At 48.3% G+C, this 9,033-nt stretch overlaps 1 protein-coding gene across 1 annotated transcript in view; it reads right to left on the bottom strand.

The window, feature by feature from the left end:
- The window catches only part of ARAP3 (ArfGAP with RhoGAP domain, ankyrin repeat and PH domain 3), a 35,561-nt gene extending 34,719 nt beyond the window's left edge, over positions 1-842 (bottom strand). The window contains exons 1-2 of the mRNA XM_027765531.1: positions 737-842; positions 194-267 (exon numbers count right to left, since the gene is read on the bottom strand). The gene's annotated coding sequence lies outside the window, so the exon portion shown is untranslated. The remainder of the gene's footprint in view (positions 1-193; positions 268-736) is intronic.
- Between the last annotated feature and the right edge of the window lie 8,191 nt (positions 843-9,033).

The raw sequence follows: 9,033 nt of genomic DNA, 5'->3' as shown, positions 1-9,033 counted from the left end.
CGCCCGCTCCGCGGTGCCGGCCGCGCTGTCCGAGCCTCCGGGTCGCGCCGCGCCGGCCCCGCCTCCCTCAGCCCTCCCCCGACGGGGCCCCGCCCCGCCCGGCTGGCCCGTTCCCGGCGCGGGGCCCCGCCACTCCTTGTGCAAGCGCTGGCCCTCAAATGGCTTGGGCTCTTTACCCAACCGCTGCACCTACCTTGGGGTCTGCCCGGCTCTGCCCTCTCTCAGACCAGAAAAGGTCCAGAACACGTAGTCGGGGGCTGAGACAGCCTAGGGAGAGAGAGAGACAGAGACCAGAGTGGAGATAGGGACAGGAACGAAAGGAACAGAGAAAAGGAACACGCTATGGACGACGACTTTGCATTCCTTCAACTGCCCATGTCTTCCAATGCCGAAGGGGAGAAGAGGTCAGGCCCTAAGCTCCCAGGGCACCTCTCCTACGCCCAAGAGGGTGGCTAGACTCTAGCACCCAGTTGACAGGGAGATGAAAATTGGACCTCCAGAGGTGGTGGGTAGCCTCAGCCTTCCAAGCTGGAAGCCCCTTTCTGGAGCCAGTGATCTGGCCTGGGCCAGCAGGCACAGGGGCCCAGCAGAGGAATCCCTGTCCACTTCCACCTTCCCACGCCCCACCTAGGTTTCTGTCCAGGGATGAGGGTTGGCAAAGCAACATCCTTACTTCCAAACCAAGGCTTGGGGCTGCCCCTTGAGGATGAGGCTGGCCCCCTGCTAGCACAATCACCTGCAAGCAGATAACCCTTTCTCCCCAGGCTCCTATCCTAAAATTGCAGTGGGAGTTGAGGGGAGGCCAGAGGAGAAGTGGCTCCTCTCCCTTCCCCCATCTTGCAGGAGTCCTAGCCCTGGAGCTGGTCCCCTGGAGCCTGAAGCACTTCCCCCTCAAGATCAGAGCCGGTGTTGAGCCGTGTGCGGTGCTGGAGGGGGGGGCGCTGGCCGGCTGTGTTTTCCTGTTTGTATGAGAGGAAGTTGGCCGTGAGTCAGCACACACAGGAACTGTCAGTAGCTAGGGGAAGACCCCTGCCTCAGGGGACGATGAGAGTGTGGGGAAGTGGTTCCCACCTCCCAGCTGCCCCAAATCTAGGAGAGATTGTCACCTTTAGTCTCCTGGATCCCCACTGCCCAGGGTCTTCCCTTTGAGAAAGACAATACTAATTAATAATCAAAATGTCTATAATAACAGCTACTGATTTTTTTTTGACCAGTTATTTTTTTAATTTTATTTATCATTATTGTTATTTTAAATTTCCTACAGGGCATGCATGTTCACCAGAGAGAGAAAGAGAGTTCATCCATCAGAGAGAGAAGGCGAGTGAGAAAGCAAGCCACCATGTCTAGGATTCGAACTGTGGTTAGTCATGTGGGAGTCCAGCACCTTAACCCTGACACCACCTGCTGGATCTATGGATGCTGATTATTGAGAGCTGGCTATGTCATGGGCCCTATGCAAATGTTGTTTTGTTACTTGTTTATATGATTTTTTCATTGCCAGAGAGTGCATGTATTCATGAGAGAGAGAGAGGAAGAGAAAGAGAGAGAGAGAAAGCACTCCCCCCGTGGGATGTGGTCATACTGCAGTCATTTTTCCTTCATTTCTCCATCCCGTCAGGATATTGGGCATGCATGCATATACACGGGACTCAGCCAGGATTTGAACCTCAGTCAGCCATGTGGGCTCTGACTGTCATAAACAGGGCTTAACCACTAAGCTATGGGGCCACTTCACAAACATTGCTTTGTAAACTTCAATTAATTTCACAATACCCCTACGAGATAGAAAAATGTTTGTTTCTTTTCTTTACGATAGAAAGCACCTATGCACACATAAGGGGGAAGCAACCTTGACAACCTTGCTACCCCACAATCTCCTTCCCCTAGCTCTTCGGCTCTTCAGGATCCCGGGCACCTGCACATATGTCTGGCATGTTTTTCAGGCCAACCCAGGATCCAAACTATGGTCACTCTATGGTTTCTAGCACTACAGGTCAGTAACATTACCACTGTGCCACAGCAGCTGGATCAAGATTGGAAATGTTATCCCCCTTTTACAGTTAAGGTGCAAGCACTATGGTTCTGCAGCAGATAATGGCTAACTCTCCAAGCATATATCTTTTTTATTTTTGGAGAGATTTTTGCTATAGGGCATGTGTGCTTTACCATGCTTACCGGAGAGATAGAAAGTGAGAAATTATCCATGGTGACGGCCACATGGCAATCCTTTCTCCTCCATTCTCTTCTCAGGATTTGGGGCATGTACACACAAGTGCCTGGTGTGAGTTTCAAGCTGCTGGATCCGTGACTCGAGCTGTGGTTGGCCACATGGGAGTCCAGTGCCTTAACCACAACACCACTTGCTGGCCCCCTAAGCATGTATCTTTAACTACCAAGTTGACCTATGACCTCAGAGAGGACCCCTGGACTAAGCGCCTAAGAAGCAGTGCACTGTTCTTTTTTCCAGATGGACATCTGTGGGGAAAGCAAGACTGCACCTCTCAGACCTTTAACCAGGCCCCACGCCCTGCTTCTCTCAAATCAATCAGCTGGTGCTCTAAGGCCAGCTTTCAGCTGGGCTGCTCCCAGCCAATGACTGAGCTCAGCACAGATCCTAAGGTAGGCCCTCAGGACAGCTGACTTTGGTTCAGGAATTCCCCAGTGGCCTTGCTAAACTTTCCTACAACTGCAGGGTGGTCTGGGATGCTCCCTCTGAACCTTCCTTCCTTCCTTCTCCACAACTCTCCCAGCTACAACTTCCTTTCCTCTCTCAGGGGCGTTTCCCTTAATTAAATCCCTGCCTATTCCATTGTGCCTGGGCAGCTTCTTCTTGGGGAAAGCAGAGCAATCCAATGCGAAAGGAGCAGGAAAGGACAGCGTAGGGAACAGGGAGCTTGTAGGTGGGTGCTGGAGGGTCCGGCTCACGCACTGGTTACAGGAGTTCTGAACCTTTCTGTGCCGTGTTCCCCTTTTCCAGCCTAGTCAGCATATGAATCCTGTCTCAGAATAATGTCTTAAAATGGATAAAATAAAATATAAAGGGTTACAAAGGAAACCAATTATATTGTGATAGTTATAAAACTATTTTTAATGTGATATAGTAATATATGTGCTTCTTTATGAGTGCTTTAAGTAAGACCTACTGGTAGGTTGATACCTCATAATTCTGAAGGAGTGATGAGCATAAAAACTTCAAAAAATCTGCTGTACTGTAATAGGATATGAAAATATTTGCATGAGGCCAGCTGACGGTGTGGTGTTAAGGTGATTGGATCCCACATGGCCAGTTCCACCATTGAAGTTCCTCACCCGGTGGCTTAGAAAACACATTGGGTACACGTGTGCCCAAAATCCAGACAGGAGAAGGGATTGCAGCATGGCCATCCCCCGATGGGTGATTTCTCACATTCCTTTTTTCTTTCTCTCTCTCTCTGATGAGTGCACATGCCCTATAGCAAAACTAAAAAAGAAAATATATGTGATTCCTACTGGTAAGAAAGCCACAGTTATGGCTAATATGATGATGATGGTTATTATTATTTTACTATTGTCATAATCTAAGGAAATGCTAAGTTTCAGCTAGAGATTAGTGAAAATAATGTAATTTTGTTCCCATCCAAATTCCCTATCTCCAAGTTAAGAACCAGAGGGTCTGGGCAGAGCCACAGGTGGGATGGCTGGGCTTCCTCCCTCAAACTCCACTTCACTCCTCTGGCTTAAGTCTATGGGGTAGACAAAGGCTATCTTCCTTCTCTTTCTCCCTGGCTCTTTTCCCCAGCTTCTCTTATCTCTATCTATCTCTAGCTCTGTCTGTTTCTCTTCCTTTTTTCTGTCTCTTCGTTTCTTTTTCTTTCTCTGAGTGCCTTTCTGATTTTTTTTCCAGGCCCCTCAGATCTTTTATTGTGCTTAACTTTATTCTCTTAATAATTACGGTTCATAAGTTTCACTAATCTTAGAGCTAGGTTTCAGCTAACTAGTATTTTATCTCATTTTACTCAAGTGGGAGATAGTAGGTCTGCTGTTAACAATGTTCCACAAATGAAGAGGACTAAAGCCACAGAAGTGTACCCTCCCCCACCCCCCAGTTCTCTGGCTAGAAGTCTAAACCAAGATGCCAGGAGGGCCAAGGCTTTAGGAGAGAATCAGTTCTTTTTTTTTTTTTTTTTTGGAGAGGTTTTCACTATAGGGCGCATGCGCTCACCAGACAGAGAGAGACATAGAGACAGAAAGCGAGAAATCACCCTCCAGGGGGGATGGTCATGCCACAATCCCTTCTCCTCCATTCTCCTCTCAGGATCTTGGGCACGCACGCACACGTGCCCAGCGTGTTTTAAGCCACCGGGTCCGGGACGCGAACCGCGGTCGACTACGTGGGAGTCCAGCGACCTAGCCATTACGCTAACTGCTGGTTCCCAAGAGAAAATCAGTTCTTGTCTTTCCGCTTAGTTTTGGTGTTGCTGACAATCCTTGGCATTCCGTGGCTTACAGACACAGCGTTCTAGTCTGTTTCCATTCTCACATGACTTTCTCCCTGCGTCGTCTCTGTGTCTCTTCTCAAAAGGACAGCAGTAATATTAGATTTAGAGCCCATCCTACTATGATTTCATCTTAACTAATTACATCTGCAACAACCCTATTTTACTCACAGCTACCAAGGGCTAGATCTTGAACATCTTTTTCCGAGGGACACCATTCTACCCACTGCAACATGCAACTGTATTACTTCTGTGAACACAAAACCAAAATACTTCATGCAGCAGTAGTTACCATAGCTTTCTGTGGGGCTCTTTGAGTTAGGTGGGAGTAGGAGCAGGGCATTATTATATACACAAACTCTCCTCTCTGTAGAAAGCTTTATAGTCTCGTGGAGAAATTTCAGCTAACTCAATCCATCGGCGTTCATTAGAAAAAAAATAATATGTGTAACGTCTTTGTTTGGGCCGTTATAACAATATCTTAGATAAGCACGGTTTATACACAGCAGAAATGCTCACAGGTCTGGAGAATGGGAAGTTCAAGATCAAGCTTCTAGCAGATTCAATGTCTGGAGAGGACCTTTTCTGTGTGTCTTCACATGGTGGAAAGGCTGCGTTTCTGTTTTTCCTGATTCTGAATCTTTGTGGTTTTCTTTGTATGTCTCTCTCTCTTGCTGCCTCTGTCCATCTCTCCTCTGTCTCTCTGTGTCCCCATAATCTGTCATTGAGGGGATAGGGCAAATTCAAGGGGATCCCTATAGCCTGGGCACCGTGGAGCAAAAAGAGCCCTTCGATTCTAGGGTCGCAGGGAGTTGGCCCTGGCCCTCCGCCTCTGGCCTGTGGGGGACAGGTATTTTCTTCTTTATCCTCTGTTTCATTCTCACCCTTTGTAAGGACAGAAATGGGTCAAGACGGACAATGAGAATGATGGCAAGAGATAGAGGCAGATAGAGGCATCTCCGCTCCAGAGATAGTGGCTGAAGCTCTGTGACCTCGAACATGAGCACATGGGATTATTCCCCCAACTTGTCTCTGTGGAGCTGAGTCCAGAGGTGTAGGTGCTGAGTTTCCTCGGCCCTCCTACACGCCTCTGGAGAGCACTGACCAGGTCTTGTGTGAGGGCAGGGACTCGGAAGCCTGTCAGAGGATGCCTGCAGCCAATGTCAGCCCTGGCTCCTAGTAGAGGGCAAAAGGGAGGCTAGTGGCCTCAAGGAAGGGGAGCGTGGGCTTTGGAGCTTGAATACTCCAGAATGAAGTAAGCACCAGGCTGACTATTGCCGTGTGGTGGTGTATGCCTCCAGGGTGGTTTGGGCAGGGGAGGAGGAGGGCTATTAGTCTGAGAAACCTGAGAAGAGGGGCCACAGAACATCCCGAACAACTGAAGGCATTATAAGATAAGAAGGGGAAGGGGGTGTCTAGCAGGTGATGTGATGGTTAAGGCGCTGGATACTCCTGCATGGTCAACCACGGTTTGAATCCCGGACCTGGTGGCTTGTTTTCTCACTCTCTCCACCACCACCCCCCAATGTGTCTTTCTCTGGTCAAATTAAAATAAATGAATAAATAAAATTAAATTGATAATTCTTTTTAAAAAAAGTATTGGGGAGGGCCAGCAGGTGGCATAGTGGTTAAGGTGCAGGATCCTACGCGGCCAACCATGGCTTCAGCTCCAGATGCAGCAGCTTGAAAATCATGCCAGGCACGTGTGTGTGCACGCCCCAGATGCCAAGAAGAGACTAGGGGAGAAGGGACTGCAGTATGGCCACCCCCCTGGGGAAGGCTGATTTCTCACTCTTCTTACCTCTGTCTCTCACCCTATAGCAAGAACCTAAAAATTTTAAAAAAAAAAGAAGAAGAAGAAGAAGAAGAAGAAGAAGAAGAAGAAGAAGAAGAAGAAGAAGGAGAAGAAGGAGAAGAAGAAGAAGAAGAAGAAGGAGAGTGGATGTGGTACTGGGAGAGGTAGACCAGATCACAAGAACAAGAGTGAGATTGCATGGATGAGTGACTAAGGAGGGCCTTCTTGCCTTGGGAGGCACTCCCTGCCGCTTAGACCTCTCTCATCATTGCTGTCCAAGGAGTCTTCTTGTGGAAAGGTCAGCAGCACCAGGCTGCGAAGACAACTCGCTGAACTTCAGAGATAGCTACGGCTGGGAATCGAGGCTGAGGCTGGCTGGCTGTCCCTTTTAGGGTATCTTGTGTGGCTTCCTCAGGGCCTAGTGGACAAAGGGTAAGAAGGAACTCTCTCCAAACCTTGACCCTGGAACCCCATAGTCCCAGTTCACCCTGACTGGAGAGATCTCGTCATCTGAAGTACCTGCTCTGGTGAATCCAAGTATAAGCTCGGGGCTCACATGACGCTTCTCACTCCTCAACATCCTAATCCCCTGAGCTTCCTTCCACAGCCAGCCCAGCCTTTCTCTTTCCCATGCTCCGTCTTCAGCGTTTGATTTAACCTCCTGGCATTTTGCAGGGAAGGATGAGTAGGAAGGAACATGACATAGTAAATCATAAATCTTTACTTTTTTTTTGGAGAGGTTTTTGCTATAGGGCGCGTGCGCTCGTCAGAAAGACAGAGTGAGACAGAGAGACAGAAAGTGAGAAATCACCCTCTGGGGAATGGCCATGCCACAATCCCTTCTCCTTCATTCTCCTCTAGGGATCTTGGGCAGGCACGCACACACGCTGGGCGTGAGTTTAAGCTACCGGGTCCAGGACTCAAACTGTGGTTGACTACATGAGAGTCCAGCGACATAGCCATTATGCCAACTGGTGGTCCCAGTAAATCATAACACTAACACATGGAACAGAAAGGACACTGGTGAGGATGGGAAGAAGTGGAACCAAGCACCGGGGCGATGTGGAAGGGAATTCTCCAGTATTTCCTTCCATAACTTCCTGATCTCCGTGCTCCCCACGGAACGGTACACTTAGAGACACAATCACTCTGGAGACCTCTTTGTTCACTAAAAGGGGATGGTAGGGAGAATTAAACACCAGTCTCTGAAGTAAAACCCTGACTCTACCTCTACCAACCGTGTGACCAGACAATGTTACTTACCCCTCTGGGGGCCTCAATTTGTTGTTGTAGAATGGAGATAATAGTACCTAGCTCACAGCGTTGTTACAAAGAGAGATTCATGGAAATCCGTGGGTGATATGTCAACAGGGCTTGATGTGCCGTAAGTGCTCAATACGCGTCTCCCGCTCTTCGTTGCTGCTTTTACCAGTCATTCCCACGGTAACTCTGGAAGACATCAGCTTGCCGGGTAGCCTATCACCCTGGCGTATCCCACCCCCTGCTATGATCAATCAGCCCACAGCGTCCTACTGCCAAATTAGACCACATTGCATTCCTTGTTGTAGTTTTGCCACATCCCAAGGTCTCTGGTTGTCATCTTGTCAGTTCCACCACTTTTATTACTTCACGCCCAATTTACTGTCACTCTACAACTCCTGTTCACCTCCATCCTCTCTAGTGGCCTCCAGGTCTCACTCCCTCCCTTGCCCTCACCTCATTTGGTCCTGATAAGATGAGACAGCAGGAGTTGGGGGTGGACTCCAAGGAGCATGTTTCTTGCAGGGAGGAACTCTCCCATTCAATCATTTCATTTATTTCTCATATATTTTAAAAATTCTAATTTCTTTTAAAATTTTTTGACTTATTATTATTATTTTAACATTTTGACCAGAGAGAGTCAGAAAGTGAGAAAGGAAGACAGCAGGTCTGGGACTCAAACCACAGTTGACCATGTGGAGTCTAGTACGTTAACCACCTACCACCTGCCTGGCCTAAATTTAAATTTCTTTCTTTTCTTTTTAAAGAGATTTTTGTTATAGTGTATGTGTGCTCATTGGAGAGACAGAGAGACAGAAGTGAGAAATCACCACCTGGGGAGATGATGGCCATGCCACAATCCCATCTCCTCTAGTCTCTTTTCTGGATTTTGGGCATGTATGCACATGTGCCCAGTGTAAGTTTCAAGCCACCGGGTCCGGGACTTGTGGCTGACCTAGTTGTCCATGTGGGACTCCACTGAGGTAACCACTAAGCCATTTGCTGGTCCCCAAATTCTAATTTCTTGAAGTTTATTTATTTCTTCTTCCATGAGTAGGAATGAGATAGAGAGAAACAGAGACAATATCCCTAACTGGGTCCTGACACTGTGATTTCCCCTTGACTCAGCCAGCTCTGGATCATGGGCAGTTGTGTGCCCGCTGCACCTAGGGAGGTTTCCAGACACACACAGGTAGCCTCCCCACGTGGGTCGGCTTCACAAAGAGTGGTGCTATACCACTTTGCCACTGTCTGGCTCCCTATTTTTCATAGCTTTATTGAGCATCTCTTCTGGACCAACCATTGCTCAAAGGTTTAGAAAAACACCAATGTGCACAACACATATGGATGACCTTCTAGGGAAAGGAGGCGGTTATCAAAGAGCACCCTCCACCCCCCATACATGTATGATTATAAACTGATGTGAGCTTTCTGAAGGTAAGCTGTAAGAACATATAGCAGAGGTAGCTGACCTGGCCTGGAAATCTGGGAAGGCTTTTCTAG

This window comes from Tupaia chinensis, unplaced genomic scaffold (genome assembly GCF_000334495.1).
Source record: "Tupaia chinensis unplaced genomic scaffold, TupChi_1.0 Scaffold138644_1, whole genome shotgun sequence".
Lineage (NCBI taxonomy): Eukaryota > Metazoa > Chordata > Mammalia > Scandentia > Tupaiidae > Tupaia > Tupaia belangeri.
Note: the sequence above shows the minus strand (reverse complement) of the source record. Positions and strands in the feature narration are given on the sequence as shown.